The 25815-nt window shown below is 44.4% G+C and overlaps 1 long non-coding RNA gene across 1 annotated transcript in view; it reads left to right on the forward strand.

The window, feature by feature from the left end:
* Positions 1-7646, forward strand: part of LOC147124267 (uncharacterized) — a 58387-nt gene extending 50741 nt beyond the window's left edge. Inside the window, exon 4 of the long non-coding RNA XR_015079711.1 lies at positions 6987-7646. This is a non-coding gene — a long non-coding RNA (uncharacterized LOC147124267). The remainder of the gene's footprint in view (positions 1-6986) is intronic.
* The last annotated feature ends 18169 nt before the right edge of the window (positions 7647-25815 follow it).

Raw genomic sequence — 25815 nt, forward strand, 5'->3', positions numbered from 1 at the left:
AAGGAAAGCACGGGAGACGCCATTTTAAGACATTGGGAGACGCCATTTTAAACCACACCCAAAATGCCGAAGAGTGGCAGTATCACCGCATTTGACAACGAAGTCGAAGATTGGACTACATATGTCGAACGAATAGAGGTGTACTGCAAGGCAAATGAGGTGTCAGATGACAAGAAAGCGTCGGTATTGTTAAATTTAATGGGTGCAAAGACGTATGGGTTATTACGAAATCTAGTAACCCCAACGAAGCCAATGGAAAAGAGTTTTGAAGACATAGTAACGATACTACAGGAACATTTAAACCCCACACCGCTGCTGATAGCAGAAAGATTCAAGTTTCACAAACGGAACCAGCATAAGGATGAAAGCAATGCTGATTATTTAACAGAACTGCGCAAACTATCGAAACACTGCCAGTTTGGAGTGGGACTGGCAGATACCTTAAGGGACAAGTTTGTGTGTGGGCTTCAAAGTGAAGGAACCCAGAAAGGGCTTTTATCTGAAAAGGACCTTACGCTGGAAAAGGCTTTCAGCATTGCGGTATCATATGAAGCAGCAGCACAGGGCGCTGCAGAGATACAACAGAGACCGCAAGAATATGGCCCAAACGAAATGTCATATGGAACAGAGAAGTGCTATCGTTGCGGCAGAACAACACATGACCAGAATGATTGCTGGTTCAAAGACAAAGTGTGCAGACAGTGTGGAAAAGTAGGACACATAGCACGAGTCTGCAGGTCGGGAAAGAAAACCAGCAATAAGAAAACTACCAAAGAAAAGTACAAGAAGGTACATAAGATGACGGAGAATAGTTCAGACGAACAAAAGAGTGATACCGACTCCGAAAGCAGGGAACTGAGTTGTCTGAAATTACATAATGTGATCACAACGGAGGATCACCGAACCATTTGGGTCACTCTCAAGATAGCAGGAGTCCAGGTAAAGATGGAATTGGACACAGGATCAGCCCTAACAGTCATAAACCGATGGGACTACGAGCGGCTATTCTCACACATACCCTTGAGAGACACAAAAATTATTTTGAAGACGTACACGGGACAAAAAGTCTACCCCAAAGGAAAAATAAGGGTGACCATTATACATAGCGGTAAGGAAACACCAAAACTAGACCTGTATGTATTGCAAGATGGAGGACCACCATTACTGGGACGTGAATGTATCCGGAAAGTACAACTGGATTGGCATTCCATACAGGCACTGACTGTGGCTGACAAAAAGGATGACAACGTCACACCTGGGTGACTGTCAAAGATCCTAACAGACGCGAAAGAAGTGTTCCAGCAAGGACTTGGAACACTAAAAGGCATGACAGCGACGATTAAAATTGAAGAAAATGCAAGCCCAAAACTTTTTAAGGCCAGACCGGTACCTTATGCATTCCGCCCAGCCGTCGAAGCAGAGCTGGAGAGTCTGGAACGTTCAGGTGTACTGTCCAAGGTAGACTGGAGCGAGTGGGCTACACCCATCGTCCCTGTGATGAAAAAGTCATTGAGCAGCACGCCTGGGGAACCAAGGAAGGTTCGCATCTGTGGGGACTTTAAGGTAACAGTGAACCCGGTCCTTCACATCGTACAATATCCACTTGCCCGGATTGAAGATATTTTCTCCTCGCTATCTGGAGGGAAACGCTTCACTAAGATTGATCTGGCCCAGGCGTATCTGCAAATGGAGGTAGAAGAAGCATTAAAAAAATACCTCACAATCAACACCTATAAAGGTATCTACCAAAACTGTCTGTGTGGAGTTTGCACATTCTCCCCGTGTTTGCGTGGGTTTTCTCCGGGTGCTCCGGTTTCCTCCCACAGTCCAAAGATGTGCGGGTTAGGTTGATTGGCTATGATAAATTGACCCTTAGTGTAAGGGGGATTAAATACGTGGGGTTACGGGGATAGGGTGGGATATGTGTTGGTGTAGGGATTACGGGGATCGGGTGGGATATGTGTCGGTGCAGGCTCGATGGGCCGAAATGGCCTCTATCTGCACTGTGGGGTTTCTGTGATTCTGTGATTCTGTGAATACAACCGGCTGGTATTCGGGGTAGCATCAGCTCTGGCTATTTGGCAGAGGGCAATGGAACAAGTCCTGCAAGGGATCCCAGGGACCCAGTGTTATTTGGACGACATCCTGGTCACGGGCGAAAATGACAGTGATCACCTTGCCAACGTGGAGCAGGTGCTCACTAGATTGCAGGAATATGGGCTCCGAGCTAACCGCCCCAAATGCGAGTTTTTTAGAAAACAGATCTCGTATTGTGGCCATGTTATCGATAAAGAGGGGTTACATAAGTCCCCAGAGAAGATTGAGGCAGTAGTCAAGGCTCCTGCACCGGAAAATGTGTCACAACTGAGGTCGTTCCTCGGGCTGGTAAACTACTACCATAAGTTCTTGCCAAATTTGTCTACAATACTACACCCACTGAACACCCTACTGCAAACTGGGGTGCCATGGAAGTGGAGTGACGAATGTAGAAGAGCTTTCCAGAACAGCAAAACACTAATCACATCGAAAGAGGTATTGGCCCATTACAGCCCAGCATTACCAATTCGGTTGGCATGTGATGCGTCACCCTACGGCATTGGAGCGGTGCTGTTGCACAAATTCTCGGACGGCTCAGAGAGGCCAATAGCCTTTGCGTCACGATCACTAGCCTCAGCCGAGCGTAACTACGCCCAGATTGACAGGGAGGCCCTCAGCCTAGTGTGGGGAGTGAAAAAGTTCAATCACTATCTGCACGGGCAGAAATTCACCTTGCTGACTGATCACCAGCCTCTTGTCTCCATTTTTATTCCGAAGAAGGGCGTTCCGGTGATGACTGCGCAACGACTATAAAGATGGTCACTTTTTCTAGGGGTGCACCACTTTGAGATTGAATATAAGGGCACGAAACAGCATGGAAATGCTGATGGGCTATCACGCCTGCCACTGCCTACTGCGGAGGAAGCACCAGCAGTGGATCCTGTTGAAATATTCCATTCGACTATAGTTGAATACCTACCGGTAACTAACGCTTGTATCGAAAAGGAAACCCGAAATGACCCGACACTGTCTCGGGTATATGATTTGACGGTGAAGGGATGGCCAGCACATGGTGACTCACTGTTGGCAGCATTCTCAACAAGGAGAGAACAGCTGTCAGTGTGCCGGGGGACCTTGATGTGTGGATCCCGAGTGGTAATTCCACCCAAGTTAAGGGATAGAGTGCTCAATGAGCTTCATGAGGGTCATCTGGGAGGGGTAAAAATGAAATGCCTAGCCAGGGCTTATGTGTGGTGGCCGGGAATCGATAAACAAATCGAGGACCTGACCAAGAGCTGCTCAGGATGCCAGAAAGTCCAAAATGCACCACCACAGGCCCATCTACACCCATGGGAGTGGCCCTCATCTCCATGGCAACGGGCGCATATTGATTTTGCTGGTCCATTCATGGACTCAATGTTTTTAATAGCCGTGGATGCGCACTCGAAATGGCCTGAGGTCATCAAAATGTCCTCCACCACCACGGAGAAAACTATTGCAGTCCTACGGACCATTTTTGCCAGGAATGGCTTGCCAGAACAGATTTGCTCTGACAACGGACCACAGTTTGTGTCCGAAGAGTTCTGGAGGTTCTTGAAAAAGAATGGGCTAAGGCATTACACATCTGCCCCGTATCATCCAGCCACAAATGGATTGGCTGAGAGGTTCGTACAAACCTTTAAGAAGGCAATAAAGGCTATGTACAATGACAACATTCCGCTGCAGCACAAGGTGGACAATTTCCTGTTCGCCTACCGGAATGCGACACATGCAGTCACCAACCAGGCCCCAGCCATGATGTTCTTTAACCGAAGGTTAAGATCTCGCCTGGATTTGCTCAGACCAAACGTACGAAGAGATGTTGAGAGTAAGCAATTCCAGCACATCCATGAGAAGCCAACAAGGAGCTTCAATGTAGGGCAACCAGTCTTGGCCCGCGACTACCGAACAGAAAAATGTCAGCCAGGAACGGTATGCACACGGCAGGGCCCCCTAATGTACACAGTGGAGGTTGGGGAGAGCATCGTGAGACGCCATGCTGACCAGATCCTAGAGTCACAGGAACAAGTCAACCCCATGCCTCGCCCATACGTACCTGGTGATGAACCCGACGTAGAGGTCGCATCTACCCCAGAAACAGTAGCATCGGAAGCTGATGAACCAGCCGACGACAGGGGGCCAGAATCGCCTCTGCACCAAGAGCAAGACACTCGGGAAAGGCGCTATCCAGAAAGGATCAGGAAGCCTCCCCAAAGACTGAATATATAAATAGACTATTTTCAGCTAATGTTGCATGTTAAAAGTGTTAATTGTAATTAGTTTGATATTTAATTGTTAAATGAGTGTTATGGTACTGTTAATCTAAAAGGGGAGGAACTGTAATGTATATAGCTTTAAGGGGGGAACTATCTTTTACAGCTCATGTATACTGCAGTACCGGCAGTGACCACACCTGTATATAGCACTGAGTAGTAATCTGTACAGATCAGTTCCAGTGTGAGCCACGTTGAGTAAACACCTGTTGTACCGTTCTCCTGCAGTCTGTGTCTTATTATACACGAACACAACAATCTTAGACTGGGTATTATGTAATGAGAACGGATTAATTAGCAATCTTGTTGTGTGAGGCCCCTTGGGGAGGAGCAATCATAATATGATAGAATTCTTCATTAAGATAGAGAATGACGCAGTTGACTCAGAGACTTGGGTCCTGAATTTAAATAAAGGAAACTACGATGGAATGAGGTGCGAGTTGGCTAGGATGGATTGGGGAACGTTACTTAAAATGTTGATGGTGGATAGGCAATGGCAAACATTTAAAGATCGCATGGATGAACTACAGAATTTGTTCATCCCTGTTTGGCATAAAAATAAAACAAAAAAGATGACTCAACCGTGGCTAACAAGGGAAATTAGGGATAGCATAAGATCCAAGGAGAGAACATATAAATTGGCCAGAAAAAACAGCAAACCTGAGGATTGGGAGCAGTTTAGGATTCAGCAAAGGAAGACAAAGGGATTAATTGAGAGGGGGAAAATAGAATATGAGAGTAAGCTTGCAGGGAACAAACAAACTGACTGTAAAAGCTTCTATAGATATGTGAAGAGAAAAAGATTGGTGAAGTCAAGCATAGGTCGCTTGCAGTCAGACACAGGGGGATTTATAATGGGGAACAAAGAAATGGCAGACCAATTAAATACATACTTTTTTTCTGTTTTCACAAAGGATGACACAAATAACCTCCCAGTGATGTCGGAGAACAGAGGGAGGAACTGAATGAAATCAGTATTTGTAGGGAAATGGTGTTAGGGAAATTGACGGGATTGAAGGCCAAAAAATCCCCAGGGCCTGATCCTCTACATCCTACGGTACTTAAGGAAGTAGCCCTAGAAATAGTAGATGCATTGCTGGTCATCTTCCAAAACTCAATAGACTCTGGAACAGTACCCATGGATTGGAGGGTAGCTAATGTAACCCCACTATTTAAAAAAGGTGGCAGAGAGAAAATGAGGAATTATAAGCTGGTAAGCCTGACATCGGTAGAGGGGAAAATGCTAGAGACTATTATAATACATGTAATAGCAGAGCACTTGGAAAACAGTGACAGGATCGGGCAAAGTCAACATGGATTTACAAAAGTTAAATCATGCTTGGAAATTTTTGCGGATGTAACTGGTAGAATAGATAATGGAGAACCAGTGGATGTAGTGTATTTGGACTTTCAGGAGGCTTTCGTTAAGGTACCGCATAAGAGATTAGTGTGCAAAGTTAAAGCACATGGGATTGGGGGTAATGTACTGACTTGGATAGAGAACTGGTTGGCAGACAGGAAGGAAAGAGTTGGAATAAACAGGTCTTTTTCCGAGTGGCAGGCAGTGACTAGTGGGGTACTGCAGGGATCGGTGCTAGGACCCCAGCTATTCACAATATATATTAATTATCTAAACGAGGGAACTAGATGTAATATCTCCAAGTTTGCAGATGACACAAAGCTGGGTGGGCGTGTGTGCTGGGAGGAGGATGCAGAGAATCTCCAGTATGATTTGGACAGGTTGGGTGATTGGGCAGATGCCTGGCAGTTGCAGTATAATGTGGATAAATGTAAGGTTATCCACTTTGGTGGCAAAAACAGGAAGACAGATTATTATCTGAACGGCAATAGATTGGGAAAAGGGGAAGTGCAACGAGACCTGGGTGTCCTTGTGCACCAGTTGCTGAAGGTAAGCATGCAGGTGCAGCAGGCGGTTAAGAAGGCAAATGGTATGTTGGCCTTCATAGCGAGGGGATTCAAGTACAGGAGCAAGGATGTCTTCCTGCAGTTGTACAGGGCCTTGATGAGATCACAGCTTGAGTATTGTGTGCAGTTTTGGTCGCCTTATCTGAGGAAGGATGTTCTTGCCATGGAGGGAGTGCAGCGAAGATTCACCAGACTGGGATGGCAGGAATGACGTATGAAGAGAGATTGGGTCAATTGAGCCTGTATTCGCTAGAGTTTAGAAGAATGAGAGGGGATCTCATTGAAACTTATAAAATTCTAACAGGACTAGACAGACTAGATGCAGGTAGGATGTTCCCGATGGCGGGGGAGTCCAGAACCAGGGGTCACAGTCTAAGGATAAGGGGTAAGCCATTTAGGACTGAGATGAGGAGGAATTTCTTCACCCAGAGAATGGTTAACCTGTGGAATTATCTACCACAGAAGGCAGTTGAGGCCAATTCATTAAATATACTCAAGAAGGAGTTAGATATATTTCTTAAGGCTAAAGAGATCAAGGGATATGGAGAGAAAGCAGGGACAGTGTACTGAATTTGGATGATCAGCCATGATCTCATTAAATGGCGGAACAGGCTCGAGGGGCCGAATGGCCTACTCCTGCTTCTATCTTCTATGTTTCTATGTTTCATGATCACCATTCATTACTGATACTAGCTTTTTTTTTAATTCCAGATTTATTCGATTAACTAAATTTAAATTCGCCAGCTGCTATGGTGGGATTTGAACCCGGCAGATCATTAGTCTCGGCCTGTGGATTATTAGTCGAATCACATAACCACAATGCTACCATTCCCAGTATAAATATATATAAATGTAAGTTGTTGTTAAATGCAAATTTTCAATGCATGTACCGTACATCGCATGTAATTGAGGACTGTTTGACTGGAAAATGAAAGTGCAATTTAAATCCTTCATCAATCAATTAGATGATCCTGAACTTCTTGCTTTTGTCTTTGCTGAGGTATATAATTTATGTTTGATTACTGTACACCTTTGCATGTTTTGAAAATAATTGGTAGAAATGACTGCTGGCAATATTATCACACAAACACTTAACACACTCATATCAACTTTCTCTCTGTTAATTTAAGGAGGTGTACATCTCTGTTAAGATAGTGGCGAGTGGAATTTTAGATGAGCGCATTAAGAGTTTCTCAGATAACGTGCCAAAAGTAGCTACCAGTGATTTAAGATGAGCTGATGGACATTATTAAAGTGAAAGTTCACAGTCCGTATTGTACATGTACTGACAGCAGGAACACTTTCAATTTGATATAGTGCTCACTTAAGTGAAACTATAAACAGAAGTGAGATAAATCATATGAAGCAATTGTGCCAGATATTAAAACAATGTCCATATTTTCTGTTTTAAAATGGTGCTGCTGTGAATTCATGCTGGACAGGGTGGAGTGAGGTAGAACATGTCTTGGGAGGGGACCTGCAGTTGTGTAGAGGTATAATAAATTGATTTTGAAAATATGTTCAGTAGTCCACCAGAACATAGGATCATTTACATAAATGATTGGATATTCTATGGAGTTTAAAGACAAGTGCCTGATATTCAGATATATTTTAGCAATCTATGGTACGCAAGCTAGGGCATGGAGGCCTTTTTATTCCAATTATGACCCCTGTTCTGAAGGTGCTGGCTGATGCTGGGGTTCAGTTTTATGGGCATTGACTGTTCTTCATTTACATCTCCCAAGAGGCCAATCTTCCTCTGTGAGCATAAACAGTACTGAGGAAAACCAAAACCAAGCTCAAAACTGTCTTCATCTAACAGCCATACATGTACCAGTCACTGCATAATGGTCAGGAGAAAGGGTCCTCCCTGATGTTTCCACTCCCTAGCCCAGGGGTGCTGAGATGAATTGCACAGCCATTACTACATCTACAGTTGAGATCAACTAACTTAGCACAGACTGAGAATCAAAGCTGGAATACTTTCTTGTTTGGCTATTTTTTCCACTGGGCAATGCATTTATCAGCTTTTAGCTGCAATCACTGTAGTGAACTCATAAATTTTCCACAGAAAAATCTGTTATGTGTTAACATTACTCTATCAATACAACTCAATTAGGTTGCATTTTTCCAAACTATACATCTCTCAGATGGCTTTTGCAATAAACTAGAGACCAAAAAAGATGTGGCCGAAAATCCAGGAGCTGTAATCTGGGTGGTTACATTGGGATTGTGCCCATCCGTGCCTGCCAGTGCTGATCCCACCATGTGATGAGAGCCAACTCAATACCAAGGGGTCCCAGAGGAACATAGCAGCTAGCTGCCTCTTGTGCTCCTGGCACTCAAATAACTTCTGGGATAAGTACAAAGCTAGGTTTAAGAGGATGCACATCACACATTGGCAGCAAGAGGAAGCATGAAGGGAAGAACCTATAGGTACACATACAGAATGGGTTGGGATTAAAATGGTATGAAAGTTGATGGGCATGCAGGCGTTTTTTGAACACTTTAAAAGTGCCTTTGATGAGGTGACATGAATCTGAGTTGTATAAATTGATGAACACAAAGAAGTGACTGTAGATGACAACAACTTTGTAGTAGGAAGGAAAAAGATGTGCACAGGACTATTCATGCAGTTGGTAGATATGGTAGCCAATAAAAAGTCTCCCATAGCAGATGGTCACAAATATCTCTTGGAGCTGACAACAAGTTGTGTTCTGCTTCCCTTTCATGCAACTGCTGCTTATCTGCCTGATTTCCTCCTACTGCCAAAGCCAAAGTCAAGCAGAATGAAACACATCATCAATGTATTTGATACTCTAGTTAGACTATATTCCAGAATACCTGCAGAATTGCAGACTGCTTCAAACACTTGACGCCTGCCTTCAAAACTCCAATAGTGTGGTCTATGATGAACCTGGTGCAGAATGAGCATTGTTATACCACTGCTTGGCTGGTGTCATGGGAAAGTGCACAGTGTCATAGCTGTAGCGTAGCCTTGATCCCACAGAAGACACTGAGGCATTCGCTTTACTGGTGAAAAGATTGTGGGGAAGTTAGATTGCTTTAAAATGAAGTCATTTAAGCAACAAAGTAATTTAAAATAGGTTCCTTCCTAAACCCCTTCACCTTTCCACCCCTCTCTCCTACTTTAAGATGCTCCTTAAAGAAGTTTTTTTGAAACTAACCAATGCCTTTTTTGGTCACTGTCCTGCAACCCGCCAAGTTTCTCTGGCTGAGTCTTTGTTAAAATCACATTGCAGCGCCGATGATATTTAGATTTCAATTTGATCCATACCTGCTTGCAGCAGGAGCCTCATCCGTCTTCAAAGTCAATGAATATAAAATGCTGCCCAGTGTGAACGGTGCAGTTTGGACCAGTAAGTGGACTCGGTTGATCTTAACCTCTTTCACGCATCGTTCCCACTGGGCAAGGGGAGGTTAAAATAGACCCCAATGTTGCTGCTTTAGCTTCAAAGCTTTGGTGAAACTATCAGTAGTTATTTTTGGTAATTTATCAACATTTCTGTGCGGCCCCCTATACCAGTCCAAAAATCTTCCATTTCACTAGACTTTGACACCTTCCTCTTAGCCATAACATATCCACATGTAACATGACTGAGACCAAGAAATCTCATAGGGCTCAAGTCAAAGTGTGATCCCCTCTTCCCATAATTCTTGATTTAAAAGACCTTACGCTGAGGACCCACCTTTTGTTATTACTCATTAATTAATTTTTGATGGCAAAATAGACCATTAAAGTACCGTAGAAATAATTCTAATAGCTCTAAGAGTGTTAAAAAAACAAGCCTGAAGACTTTTGTGTCTTAATGTGAGGAGCATTCAGAATAAGGTGGATGAATTAGCTGCACAAATAGAGGTAAACGAATATGATTTGATTGGGATTATGGAAACATGGCTCCAGGGTGGCCAAGGCTGGGAACTCAACATCCAGGGGTATTCAATATTCAGGAAAGATAGGCAAAAAGGAAAGGGAGGTGGGGTAGCATTGCTGGTTAAAGAAGGGATTAACACAATTGTAAGGAAGGATATTAGCTCTGATGATGTGGAATCTGTATGGGTAGAACTGAGAAATACCAAGGGCAGAAAACGTTAGTGGGAGTGGTATATAGACCTCCAAACAGTAATGCGGAGGTTGGGGATGGTATTAAAAGGGAAATTAGAGAAGTGTGCAATAAGGGCACAGCAGTCATCATGGGTGACTTTAATCTACATATAGATTGGGCTAACCAAATTAGTAACAATACTGTGGAAGAGGAATTCCTAGAGTGTATACGGGGTGGTTTCCTGCACCAATATGTTGAGGAACCAACTAGAGATCAGGCCATCTTAGACTGGGTATTATGTAACGAGAAAGGATTAATTAGCAATCTTGTTGTACGAGGCCCCTTGGGGAGGAGCAATCATAATATGATAGAATTCTTCATTAAGATGGAGAATGAAGTAGTTGACTCAGAGACTAGGGTCCTAATTTAAATAAAGGAAACTACGATGGTCTGAGGCGTGAGTTGGGTAAGATTGATTGGGGAATGTCACTCAAAGGGTTGACGGTGGATAGGCAATGGCAAGCATTCAAAGACCGCATGGATGAACTACAGAATTTGTTCATCCCAGTTTGGCATAAAAATAAAACAAAAAAGGTGACTCAACCGTGGCTAACAAGGGAAACTAGGGATAGCATAAGATCCAAGGAAAGGACATATAAATTGGCCAGAAAAAGCAGTAAACCTGAGGATTGGGAGCAGTTTAGGATTCAACAAAGGAGGACAAAGGGATTAATTAAGAAGCGGAAAATGGAATATGATAGTAAGCTTGCAGGGAACATAAAAACTGACTGTAAAAGCTTTTATAGATATGTGAAGAGAAAAAGATTGGTGAAGTCAAGCATAGGTCCCTTGCAGTCAGAAACAGGTGAATTTATAATGGGGAACAAAGAAATGGCAGACCAATTAAATACATATTTTGGTTCTGTCTTCACAAAGGAGGATACAATAACCTCCCAGAGATGCCGGGGAACATAGGGTCTGATGAAGGGGAGGAACTGAAAGAAATCAGTATTTGTAAGGAAATGGTGTTAAGGAAATTGATGGGATTGAAGGCTGATAAATCCCCAGGGCCTGATAATCTACATCCTAGGCTACTTAAGGAAGTGGCCCTAGAAATAGTAGATGCATTGCTGATCATCTTCCAACTTTCGATAGAATCTGGAACAGTACCCATGGATTGGAGGGTAGCTAATGTTACCCCACTATTCAAAAAAGGTGGTAGGGAGAAAACGGGGAATTACAGACGGGTAAGCCTGACATCGGTAGTGGGGAAAATGCTAGAGTCCATTATAGAAGATATAATAGCAGAGCACTTGGAAAACAGTGACAGGATCAGACAAAGTCAACATGGATTTACAAAAGGTAAATCGTGCTTGACTAATCTACTGGAATTTTTTGAAGGATGTAACTGGTAAAATAGATAAGGGAGAACCAGTGGATGTGATATATTTGGACTTTCAGAAGGCTTTCGATAAGGTCCCGCATAAGAGATTAGCGTGTAAAGTTAAGGCACATGGGATTGGGGGCAAGGTATTGACTTGGATAGAAAACTGGTTGGCAGACAGATAGCAAAGAGTTGGAATAAACGGGTCTTTTTCCGAGTGCCAGGCAGTGACTAGTGGGGTACCGTAGGGATCAGTCCTTGGACCCCAGCTATTCACAATATATATTAATGATCTAGACAAGGGAACTAGATGTAATATCTCCAAATTTGCAGAAAACACACAGCTGGGTGGGCGTGTGTGCTGTGAGGAGGATGCCGAGAAACTCCAGGATGATTTGGACAGGTTGGGTGATTGGGCAGAAGCATGGCAGATGCAATATAATGTGGATAAATGTGAGGTTATCCACTTTGGTGGCAAAAACAGGAAGGCAGATTATTATCTGAATGGCAATAGATTGGGAGAAGGGGAAGTGCAACGAGACCTGGGTGTCCTTGTGCACCAGTCACTGAAGGTAAGCATGCAGGTGCAGCAGGTGGTTAAGAAGGCAAATGGTATGTTGGCCTTCTTAGCGAGAGGGTTTGAGTACAGGAACAAGGATGTCTTGCTGCAGTTGTACAGGGCCTTGGTGAGACCACATCTTGAGTATTGTGTGCAGTTTTGGTCGCCTTATCTGAGGAAGGATGTTCTTGCCCTGGAAGGAGTTCAGCGAAGATTCACCAGGTTGATACTTGGGATGGCAGGAATGACATATGAGGAGAGATTGGGTCAATTGGGCTTGTACTCCCTGGAGTTTAGAAGAATGAGAGGGGATCTCATTGAAACTTATAAAATTCTGACAGGACTGGACAGACTAGATGCAGGAAGGATGTTCCCGATGGTCGGGGAGTCCAGAACCAGGGGTCACAGTCTAAGGATAAGGTGTATGCCATTTAGGACAGAAATAATGAGGAATTTCTTCACCCAGAGAGTGGTGAACCTGTGGAATTCTCTACCACAGAAGGCAGTAGAGGCCAATTCATTAAATATATTCAAGAAGGAATTGGATATATTTCTTAAGGCTAAAGGGATTAAGGGGTATGGGGAGAAAGCAGGGACCGGGTACTGAATTTGGATGATCAGCCATGATCGCATTGAATGGCGGAGCAGGCTCGAAGGGCCGAATGGCCTACTCCTGCTCCTATCTTCTATGTTTCTATGTAAATGCAACCCTCCCCAATTCCAGCACAAGGCAAACATAGCTGAGACAATCACAACCGACAGCCCTCCAAGCTTTCTCTTATTCCTTCATTCTGCTTCTGTGCAGCTGGCATGCTCTGTCGGTCATTCTTGATAAGGAATGCCATACATAGCCAAGGGTGTGGGTCAGGTGGACTAGTCTGCATTATCAATTACTGGTGGCTCACCTCCATGTGTGTTGGTATTAATGTAATATGTAATTTTGAAAAATTCACTTCTTAGAAGGGCAGAGATCAGTCATCAGAAACTTTGATCCTCGACTGTAAGTATTTGTTCCTGTATTCTATAGCTGGAAGAATTTAAGATCCTAATGTGATGAAGAGCTTTCCAGGCCATATCACACATTCTCCAGCGGACCTCACTGCACCAATGAAAGTTGCCTTGTGGATGCCTTGAACTGCTTACTCCTGAAGAGGGAAAGATTCATCACCATCTCTCAGATAGCAAGCCTGAACAAACCCTTGTTTCCGCAGGGGAGGAGAAACAATGCTTAGGTAAGACTAACTGAGTATTTAAGTACCCAGCTGCAGTTAGCAATTTCATATAGGATCTCATTGTAGAAAAGCAACCCAGTAAGGTTCAATGGCTTGGAAATTCCCGAACTTAGCACCGACCGTTAACACCGATTTTTCTTGAAAAAATGGCAGCCGCCTTGCTACAGCCCACTTCTGGCATGGGATATGGTGTCCACCATTTTGGAGTGGTCGATAGCGCTGCCGTTGCCAGCTCTCGCCTGTCCAATGCAAATGTGCCGATCGTGACATCCATCAGCGTGTAACATCTGATTTGACACACGACTGCGATTTTCGATGCCGCCACAAGCCATAATGCTTTCTCCCAACCACATACGGAAGAACATGCATGCAGCAGTACTGCAGAGATGCTGTCAGTGCTTCATAAAGGGGCACGCACATCTTTCAGGCAAGTTTCGATTTCAGCATTTGGAGTGTCTTTTTATATTTTATGATGAAGTATTGGCTTGGTGCAAGGCATTTAAAAAGTTGTTAAAGTGTGCAGGGGGTGCTGCTGGACACTTGCAAGGCTTTGGATATTAAAGGAAGGCCTCTGAGAAGACCACTTGCTCATAATTCCGAGGGGCACATTGAGATGAAGCAGAGGCAGCAAAGGGGACAAGCTGCTCGCAGAGGGAAGAGGAAGAAGCAGAAGAGGGAGAAGCAGAAGAGGAAGAAGCAGAAGAACAAAAAGCAAAGAGGAAGAAGCAGAAGAGGAAGACTCAGAAGGAAGGATGCAAACTAGACAGCCCCTTTCTGGCCAGGATATCCAGGATCGAATCATCCGCCTGCGGTACCAGTGACCACAACCCCAACGACCCATTCAACATTTGTCCCACACCTTACCTTCCCTCTGTTACTGACCATCACAGTGTTCTCTTGGCTACAATGCTGAAATAAAAGCCACCACAAAAGCAAACTTTCCAATCCAACTTTATCCATATATGCATCCAATATTACATCAAAAAATCAACTAATCAAGCTTATGCATTCCCTTAGTGACTGTCTTGTGTGTGCCTTTGCCTATCCTAGTGATGTCATACAGTGCTAGCCTAGTGGTTGCAGCATGGCTGCTGACTTTCAGTGGGGTCACTGTAGATGGCCTTGCAGGATGACCTCAAGGAACTGGTGGCTGGAAGTGTCAAATTGAGTAACTGTGTTTCTTCTTCATCTTCTTCTTCTTCTTCTTTGTTCTCCTCTCCCTCTTCTTGGTCAACCACTGGCTGGGCAGGCTGGATTTCTTGGGTGTCTGAAGTAAGGAAGGCACAAGGGCACCAAAATAACGAGCTGCCTGCAATTTTTTTATGGACGCAAGCAAATCTCGCCCAGCGATGGCGCGCCTGTTTTCAGGCCTTATCAAATTTCTAGGCCAATAACTCCACACCTCCAGAATAACTGTTGAAATCTTTAGAGTATGGGAATAAAAATGGCCAAATGCAAATGTTCAAGCACACTGGGTCAAATAAGTCTACCGCCAGGTCATAATATTGCAACTCATGAGGCTGACATAGCCCAAGAGTAAATTGTTATTTAGTTGAATGTGGCAAATACAGACAATCCTATCTGCTGAACCAGAACTGAATGGAATGTTAGATCCTGGGAATGATCTGGCGATATCCATTGACATTTTAACTCATATTTATCTTTTGTGCTCTCAGGTACTGTCAGATCATTGTCATTGTTACATTTACTGGTTGCTGATTATTTTTTTATTCTATTCTTCCACTTGACTTCCAAACAGTGGAAAACTCTGTCTCCCATTAGAACATGTTTTCTTTGCTTTCACACCTGCCCAACCGTATCCAAACATAGGTGCCAGAGTTTTCAATATATAGAATATTGAGGTAGAGCTGCAGAATCTCTTGTTCCTGGCATAAATATTAAAGCCTGGAACATGTCACAGCTGTCAGAGATTGCAACATCCACAATAGATGACAGGTTGGTTGGAAGGTCACAAATGTTTGTACAACGTAATGTTAATTTATGACCCATGTATAGAAACAGCTGCCAGTTACTAAAAGATATAGCCACCCATGTCTGATCTTGGATAAGGATAGTTCCATTAGAAAGCTAAATATATATAGCAGATATTTCTGTATTTCACCTGTTGGTGCAAGGGACCTTTTGGATTACATTTTTTGAATTTCTAGTTTATTGATGTGATGATATATTAAGCCCCAAGTAAACCCCTAATCTATCATGGGAGCTTAATGTCAGGTTAGAAAAACTTGTGGAGCCTCCTTTCAAGTTTATTTATGCTGTTGTCATTGAGGTAAGAATGATCCTAACTCTGGCTTTGGTCTGGACAGTTACTGAGTTTCAGTCCTCAGTTATTGAAGCTCCTGCCACATATGGTAGCAGAAAAAAACAGGTTCTCTCTGTGTCTCAAATGCTTCCACAAGGTGGTGTCAGAATTTCATATAAGTTCTCGATGTAAGAGTTTGGGTGTTGACCGTTAGGCTCCAACCAGTGGACTTCATCATTCATGATGAATAAAATGCATGAACATGCGGGAATACTATAGTTTCTTTTCCGCAGCCTGCATACCTGCTATAGAAAAAAGGTTATAAAATAATCAAAATTACCCACTAATTACCACAGCTTGGCACTATAGCAAGCAGGAATTATGCTTTCTTGATTCCTGTAATAAAGAACTTCCATCAACAATGCAGATGTTGATCCCCTCCTCCATATTGGTAATTTATAGAATGTGAGAGGAGAGTCTTAAAAATGTGCATGATATGAAAAAATAACAAGTAAAAACTAACCTTTAATTGTCAGCATGGAAGAATATAAGATCAAAATGCTTGTGCCGGAAAAAAAACAGAATTGTCAAACTGTTTGGCTTGGGAAGTCTTAAGAGGGTGGCAGGAGCTGATATGGACATAATCACTGTTGAGTAAGTATCTTCCCCTCTGTTATGTTGTGCCCTGCACCTTAACAGATAGGAAGTGTAGTCTGACAAGAGTTAGAAAACAATGCTGCCATGTAGAATTGCTTTCTTTAGAAGCAACTTTATACGTCATGCCTGACCTGCACGTGAATAATACTTTGCACCCCAACAGACTGCATCTACAATTGCCTAATAACATCACAGTGACCCAGGGACTGACCAGCATCTGTACAAAATGTTTTGACTCAAATAGATTCTAATGTCCATGGACAGGTCTCATATTTTTGGAGCGAGAATGCAGAAAACCATAAGAGAAAGTTTCTCTGACTGTAGAGATATAATAATGGTCTGCCTTAGACAGATAGCTGGCAGTTCTGAGCAGATTCTGACTAAGGAAAGGAATCCAGGATTTGAGTGTTAGAATTCAGAACAAAAGTCTGTCCCTAATGTCAGAGAACCTTGGCTATGTTTACATAGATGCTCCATTTGAAATCAGTGAACTCTGCACAGAGGCCCGTGCTTTGTGCCTTAATACTCCACCATGGAGGGGGGGGTGGTGATGCTGATCTCTCAGTTTGGTACATGGGAATGGTGGAACGTCCCCAGTTGGACAAGTCACCTTCCACTGGTGGTACTACTACCAGAATGGTAGCATTGAGAGCACCTGAATAAGTAAAGAATCACAGGGTGAACAGTAAAGGGGTATGAAAAGGGAAGACCACATAGTGGTTTCTGCGAGTACTCACATTCAACACATTTTTGAAGATGTCAATAAATGGTTTTAAATCACCATCTTTGCCTTTGCCCCTCTGTTATAAAGACTTTTGATTTATGCTGTTGGTGCTTATTATTTCATACAGTTTTGAAATATTCAAAGTTAAAATGGAAGCTGTGTTTCCTTAACCAATTTCAAAATAAAGTCCAGGTGAATAGCTTGTGCTTCCAGGTAGGGTTGATTGATTTGGAAAATAGCCAGCATGCATGAGTTTAATTCGAGATGCAAATTAAATTGTAATGAATACTCAGAACCTAAATAACATGTTCACCCCTGCTCATTAGCATTCTATGCAATAATTTCTACTATTGTGTGTGTTCAGTCATTAGTGATTGACTGCTCTGACTTCAGAGGCATATGGATAAGTACTGTGTAATTCTCCTGTAAAGGTGGAATTTCTGATCTGAGCGAAAAACCAGCAGTAGCATGGAGCAGCAAGTGTAATATTTACCAATTTAGAAATGGGGCCATGCCACTGGATTTGATGACTTCTTGGCCAAATTAGGACTGGTGCTGGGAGCTCACCAAAATGAGGAGGGATAAAAAAAATTGCTCAAGCCAGCAGCCCTTAAAAAGTTTTAAGTAACCTCATGTGGGGTCAAAAATTGATTCAAATACAAATATGTTCTGTGTATATTTCAGTCTTTCCAAAGGCAGAATTGAGCAAAAGTTGATTTTGAAGATCCAATAGCAGGCAAAGAGAGTCTTTGGGCAGGTGATGGAGTAGTATAGCACCCAGCCCCCCTGTTTGATGGCTGGAAAAGTGTAGATTTTGCTGCATGATGTGGCTGTGAGGGGGGTTGCCTTACTTGCCACTGCAGGGCACCCTCCCAGAGAACAGTAGGGCAGCATTCCTGGCATTAGGTGGTGACCAGGCTCAACACCATATGCACTACCCATAAGATCAGGGAACAGATGTGGATGAAAATGGCACACCTTAAGAAAACTGCCAAGGTAAGGTAGCCCAACTATACCCTTTACCACAGGGATGCACACCACCAAATATTTGCTGTCAACCTGCTTCACATTTACTGTTGGCTCTTTCCATGCCCTCACACAACTTTGCCGCTCTTTCATTGTTGACCATGCATATCTAATTCTGCAGGGCACACATTTAAGCTACAACTTGCAATTAAAAGCTTTGGCGCACTCACATCTTCAAAGGGCTTCACACATGAAAGCATTGCAATACAACGGCATGATACATGGCCACTGATAGATGCAGAGGATGGGCTGCAGGTTGGGTACACATTAATCACTTACATTAATTTGTCCAGCCAATTTAGTTCACTTCACATGATATTAAGAGGAAACTGTTGCCCTGGACATCACTGCATAGAAGACCACGGAGGGAGTAAAAGTACAGTTCTGGTCACCACATTACAGGAAAGATGTGATTGCACTTGAGAAGGTACAGAGGAGATTTACGAGGATGTTGCCAGGATTGGAGAATTTTAGCTATAAGGAAAGATTGGAAAAGCTGGGGCTGTTTTCTTTGGAACAGAGAAGGCTGAGAGGAGACTTAATTGAAGTGTATAAAATTAAGAGGGGCTTAGATAGAGTGGATAGGAAGGACCTATTTCCCTTAGCAGAGAGGTCAATAACCTGGTGGCATAGATTTAAAGTAATTGATAGAAGGATTAGAGGAAAGTTGAGGAGCACATTTTTTCACCCAGAGGGTGGTGGGGGTTTGGAACTCATTGCCTGAAAGGGTGGTAGAGGCAGAGACCCTCATTGCATTTATAAAGTACTTGGACATGCAATTCAAGTGCCGTAACTGACAAGGCTATGGACCAACAGCTGGTAAGTGGGATTAGGCTGGATCTTGGCTGGCACAGACACAATGAGCTGAATAACCTCCTTCTGTGCTGTAAATTTCTATGATTCTATGGGGGAGAAATTGGGTGGAGCCGCAAACAGGGCGCCAAGCTCGCCTGGGCGCCAGATTTTGCGCTGCGATCGGAGCAGCAGCGATCGCCGGAAATTCAGCTTGAGCGCCCCAAGAGGGACACGGGGCGAGGCTCGAGGCGCACCGCGTCCCTCCTAGGGCGCCGAAACTGAATATCGCAGCGCAATGTGCCACAGCACCACACGCTGCGGCACGGCGCGCTGCGGTACTGCAGGCCTTCCTCCCATTCTTAAGGGGGAGGGGCCTGCACCAGCGCGATGAGTGATCGCTAGTGCCGGCAAAAGAGCCCGGCACCGAGGAGAAGTGCCGGGCTCTCGGAAAACAGTCGGCAGGAGAACAGGAGGCCGGGGACAGAGGTGCTGGCAGGCGGCCGCCGGAAAAAATGGCCGCCCCGCACCTCCACCTTAATTTGCGCCACTGCCACCACAGGTAGGCCCCGTGAACTGGGCGCGATTAGCGAGCGGCGCTACAGAGGCGGTCGCAGCCAAATATCGCGATTGGGGCGGTAGCGGGGCGCTGCGCCGCCACCGATGACGTCATTGGTGGCGGCGCAGCGCAACAGGCTAACGCCGCCATTAGCGCCCCAGCTAAATATCGCGGGAGGCATGGCCAGTGGCGTTAAAGCCACTGAGTGCCCTCTTTAGGCACTAACTGGTGGCGCAGCCCACCGAATTTCTCCCCCTATGATTCTAAGGTGTAGCACTACGCTTCTACCAAGCTCAGGGCTAGTACCATCCAGATCTTATGTCTGATTCCCCTTTTTACTCACTCCCATAGTAGGAATACACATGATCGCTCAACCATCAAGCACATTTAATATCTTATAATGTGAGTTCTGTTCAAAGTGAGCCAGCATTCTGCCATTTGTTAATTTTCTGTCATTGTAGGCTTAGAACAATGTTTGCAAGTATTAGCATAGCAATCTATATCCTGGAGAATGCCGTTAATGAGCTTCAGGAGATGGCATTGGGTGATTCTGTGTAGGAATCTGATATTCAGATGACCAGATAGCTGTCATGAACTACTCTTGTACTTTGGGAATTACAGCAGTGAGGTGACATGTAAGATTCGCAAAATTTGAACATTGTCCTATAAGGGTCTATTGGCAGAAGAGGCCTTAATTTTAAAAAGACTGTTTTAAAAGAAGCCCAGAAAAAGGGGCATAAAAAATGGCCACCAGACCCTGTGACCAGCTTTTTGGACACTTTAAAATAGTTTCTGCAGTCCCCAGACAGCCTTTGTGGATTCAGCCCACAGTAAGTTCTGGAAGGCCGTTTCGGAGAAAACAAAACCAGACAGAACCACATACATATGGATTGGATGCAGATCCAGTCAGATCGGCCTGTAGATAAAGGCCATCTAAATGTTTACCCAGACAAAGGAAAACAGTTTCTTATTCATAGGGGGAACATCAAGAACCGTTTAAGACATCAGAAGGACATTAAAAACAATACAGGGTCATTCCAGACCAGAGATGGCCATTACCGGCCATCCCAAAGTAGTTTAAAACATAATAACTACCCCGCTGTGCTACAAGCCCGCCAAAAGTTAAACAAAGACTAACCTTGAATTGGCGGGAGATAAAGGCCTCTTTTGAGAAATGTATCTGGGAGACCCGGGGTAGCGATCGAGGTTCTGAGGAGGTTCACAGGATCCGGGGCTTCAGCTGGGCCTCTACATCGGTACGGAGTTCAAGCAGAGACGACGGAGGATCGAGGTTCGAGATGGGAGGTCGAGTCAGCATCTAGTCCCGGGGTAACTGTCGGGAGATCATTGACCAACCCCGGGACGCTGGCAAGTATAGGTGAAACCTATATGAAAACGGTGAACCAACTGGGCTGTGCGATGAAACCCATACGAAAATGGTAAAACAGTTGGTCTCTCCCCGCACCGACTTCCAGGCCTGCTGACATCCAGCCTGTCCGTGACCTTCACCTCGAGGAAGAAGAGAGAGTGTCGCAGCCCGCAGCGCTGACCATGTGGAGACAGGACGCCTGAAAGGATCAAAATGCAGACCTTTTTCAAAACTCTATACTTTCCAACTGGATTGGTGAGCATGTTTCTGGCCCCTCACAATCTGATCTAGATAGGCTTAGGGGGTGGGCATTTAAAGGGTAATTTTAACAATGAGTTGTTGTCGCTCGATAATAATAATAATAATAATGATAATCAACTTTATTGTCATTGTTAGTGCACAAGTGCAGTACAACGAAATGTAGGCTTGCGGCTCCCAAGAGTGTACATTTAGATTAAGACATTTAAACATTCACATTCATTTGGCTTGTAATACATTAACATAAACATAATCATAATAAAGTGCATTGGTAGATGTGCAGGCTTTAGAGTTTATTTGTGGAGTTCAGTAGGATGACAGTTCCGTGTGTTTCCCCATTTCGTGATGACTTTTGTAAAGTATAATATGCCTGTATATATCTTAGCCAGTACTGAATTATGATTTGTTTTTCCCTCCCATGTACCTTATTGGCTTGCAGTTTGATCTGTTCCTTTATGTAATAAAGTTTCATTTTGTTTCCATTAAACCTGGCCTATAGAGTATTCTCTACATTGTAGTTCCTGCCTCAAAGTCCAGTGTCTAGAACCTAAGGGGCGAGTGGGTCGAACCACTCAAGGTTTTACTGTGCAAGAGAGAGAGGCCTCTAGAGAGAGAAACCTCTGCGATCTAAAACCCCTTACAGACATTGTGCAGCTCTTGTTCCTATTCAGTGGGAAAGAAGATGAAAGTCCTGACCGCACTGACTAATGCTTTAGTCATATGTTTGGCCAGATCATTGGCTAATACGCCCGACAGTCCCAATGCTAGGCTGAAGGAGACAATGTCAGAAAAGTTGCAAGTGGTGTAGAGGACCATGCTGCCTCTGGCAGTACCATCCCTATGTTAAAGGTTGGCTACGAGAGTCCTTACACCAAGTGGCAGAGCTGTGTAACCAGCTTGTTGCTGACCTGGCCCTGCAGACCTAGTTGTCATTACACAGATGTGTCATGTTTGCAAATATAACGCCGTGTATTGGTTACCTGGCTTTGATGCCTGTTGAACTCCCTAGTATTTCTTCTTTCAATTTGTACCATTTTAACTGTGAAATTAGAAATTGGGGGACTTTCAAAGCAACACCCATCATTAATTTAAAATTGTCCTGCTAACTGGTAAGGGACTCTGGGGCACGCAGTTAGCTTTCTCAGTGAGCAGGGCTGAACGTTTCTACTGTAATAACACATTTTCATATCTGTTCTTCTTTTACCATTTTCCTGTTCTCCTGAGCTTTAGTAAATGCTTCAATTGCAGCGAGCTTCCCAAGGCATTTGCAAACAATATTCAGATGTTTTTGTTTACAAAGAAACATTTTGACCATGCTCTAATGTGGAAAGGGAACTAAGCAAAAAACACTAACCAAGAATCTCTGGAAAATCTGATGAAACACAGGAAGATAGCATAAAAACGATTTAAAAACAGCATTAAAAACCCATTAGAATTAAAGGGAAATAATAGTTTAAGAGCTCCTTTATGCATGGAGCATCTCTTTATACTCAATTTTGATAGGTGGGTTTGAATGTACAGCAGATCCTTGTTGTAAATGATGGGAAGTCATAAACTTACATATATTAAGAGCTGACTTAGGCAAAATTAAGCTATTGCACAAAATCTATGCAGGCATTAAGACCAAAAGGAAAATCATAGGCCATTGAATTTGTCAGTCCCTATCAGCCCAAATCACATGGGCAGGCACATTCTTCCTGATCAGAAAAGTATAGTGCTGATTCAGCATCTTGTAGTATCATTTAGATTTTGTGTATTAATTAAGCTGTAAATAGGATGTAACTAATATTTTTAACCTGTATGCATTGGTCTGACGTTGCGGTATTTTTCATCTTTTGGAGAGACAAGAGAATGTGTTGGCTTTCCCAGGCGACCTCCAGTGAACTATATACTGCAATTAGAGGTCAATTGTTAAATCTGGGAATGTTTTACCATACACACCATGTATAACAGCCTGGGTTTCGGATCATAGGAGACTTATGGGAACCATGTGTTGGGAAACCGCCTGAATTGTGTTGGGAAGTAGTTGAACAGTATTTTTGATTGCTATAGTTCTGAGCAATGCTGTCACTGCTGGGCAGGTAAAAGGTTTTATAAACAGGAGGGCCTGGCATGCTTTGTTAATAGTTAATCGTGCTGTCAATCATAAAAATAAATCTTCTCAGCTCCAAAATGTGGTTGTGTTTATTAGACGTAGCCGTGGCAACCTAAGAGAATGTTTGGAGGATTTTTTCCACAGACTGCTTACACACAATCACACTGGTGCCTACTTGAAGCTTTCTTAGGAGTTAGCCTTAGCTCAGTGGTAACGTTCTCACCTCTAGACATTCAATACCAACTATGTGAATTAAGAGAGACATGGGGGGGGATTTTAACTCAGGTGCGGGATGGTGTCGTGTTATCCGAATTTCGTGTTTCCCACACAAATCTAAATGGATGTGGGAGATTGACACAATTTTAACTGAATTGGCCAATTGATTTCCAACGTGTGGGAAGCCTTGGCAAATGGGTTTTTCATGTCCCCTCTGATGATGTCATCATTGCTGCTGCATTTAAGGTCCACAGCAAGCCTTGCTTCTTCTGCAGGCTTCCAAGCTTCTTGACTGTGCAGTGTGAGGGAGCTGCAGCAAATATGACAAGCGGGAGGGCCAGATCAGCTCCTCGCTTTGACGAGGTGGCACTGCAGGAATTAGTGGATGGGGCTAGGGCCAACAGGGAGGTGCTCTTCCCTTCATCAGGGAGGAAGAGGCCTCCCACTCAGACCAGTGTGGATGCAGGTGGCTGAGGAGGTCAACTCCTTGGGAGTCACCCCCAGAACCTGGATACAGTGCAGGAAAAGATTTCATGACCTTCAGTGCACTGGAAAAGTGAGTATGGATTTCCCATCACCCTCAATCTGATCCCCATTGCCTTTCCTCACCAGCACTCAGCTTTAGCAATCTCTTCCTCCACATCCCACTTGACACTGACATCCATGCACCCTTACCCATTCCCTCTATCTCTATGCTCACATTCACATAACTATTCCACCATGCAGCCCTCACACTCCCTATCACTCTGATGCTTTGAACACAACTGACAAGACACAGGGAGGGCCCTTGGTCTTGCAACCTCACTCCATCTTTGTCTCCTTCTAAGTATCTATGCTATGCAATCTCTGCATTCACTCCTTCATTCTCACTCAACCTCCACTTGTCTCCCTTATTGCAGGAAAAGAGAGCTCACAACAAAAGAGAGCGAGCCAGGACAGGAGGAGGGACAGCCTCAATAGCCCACCTGACCCCCCTGGAGGAGGCCGTCCTGGAAATTATGGGAATAGAGGATCATTCGTGCGTGGGGGACAGACAGACGGGTGTAACACAGCAAGCTGGTGACAGAAAAGTTTCCCATCTCTCTCTTTGACATTGCATGAGTCACTGATAATGATTGTGAAGCTGTAATTGATGGACTTATGAGCATCTCCAAAAAGCTATGTGCATGTAGCCTTTGCATCACATCTCTGACTCTTTCCTTTACTCCCCCACAGGACCATCACAAGCATCCGTCCCCCCTAGCTAGGAAGAAGAGGCTGAGCAGCCAGACTCCTCAGAGGAAGCTGCAACCTCTGAGAGCACAGCATCAGCAGAATTCAGCACACCCAGCACCAGCGCAGACACTCACACCTCGGTGGGACCTTCGGGACATAGAGTAGTGTTGTCACCTGGTGTATCACGGCTCACAAGTGAGCATCTGCAGATTGTGGAGACAGGGACAGCAGTGGAGAGTCCTAGTCAGAGGGCGCAGGACTCTGCCAGCTCGGCTCAGCAGCATATCGACCCTCTGCCTTTGGGTCTGATGTGCCATCAATAACTCAAAGACAAGGAGTTTAAAGGATTCAACTGAAGGCTTTTAATCACTAAGAACATTGCAGGTCTTTCCACATCGGGTTCGTCTGATAGAATGACTCATACAGCTCTTGAGACCTTTATTTGACAAAAGACAGGGGCGTAGCCAATACACACAATGGGAAAAAGGGGGCGGTACACACAATACAAAGCAGGTAAAACACAGGGGCTGATGAAGGCATATATTTCATCACATTCACCCCTTCTACAGATTTAGTCTGTCCGGGGGTGTGATAGTCCTTCCTGAACGTCGCAACAGTACCTCGGGTTCCGACCGGGAGTCCATGGTGCCCTCCTGGGCATACCCATGTGTTGGGGGTGTTGCAGGTACTTCTGGGGGTGGTGAGCCTGGGGATGGTGGAGGTTCTTCTGGGGGTGGTGGTGATGGGTCATCGTCGCTTCCTGCCGAGGCGAGGTCCTTTATGGACAGGTGTCCTCACGCCCGTCGGCATGCTTGACGTATGCGTACTGTGGGTTTGCGTGGAGTAGGTGTACTGCCTCCACGAGGGGATCTGTTTTGTGGCCCCTCACATGCTTCCGTAATAGGACTGTCCCTGGGGTGGAGAGCCACGAGGGTAGGGACACTCCTGAGGTTGATTTGCGGGGAAAAACAAACATCTTCTCGTGAGGAGTGGCGTTAGTAGCAGTACACAGTAGCGGCCTTATCGAGTGGAGTACGTCTGGGAAGACCTCTTGCCAGCGGGAGGTGGGGAGGCCTTTAGACCTTAGTGCTAAGGTGACCGCCTTCCACACTGTCGTGTTCTTC

The sequence above is a fragment of the Somniosus microcephalus genome, chromosome 1 (assembly GCF_052327205.1).
Source record: "Somniosus microcephalus isolate GS21.2 chromosome 1, FLI_Smic_1.0, whole genome shotgun sequence".
Lineage (NCBI taxonomy): Eukaryota > Metazoa > Chordata > Chondrichthyes > Squaliformes > Somniosidae > Somniosus > Somniosus microcephalus.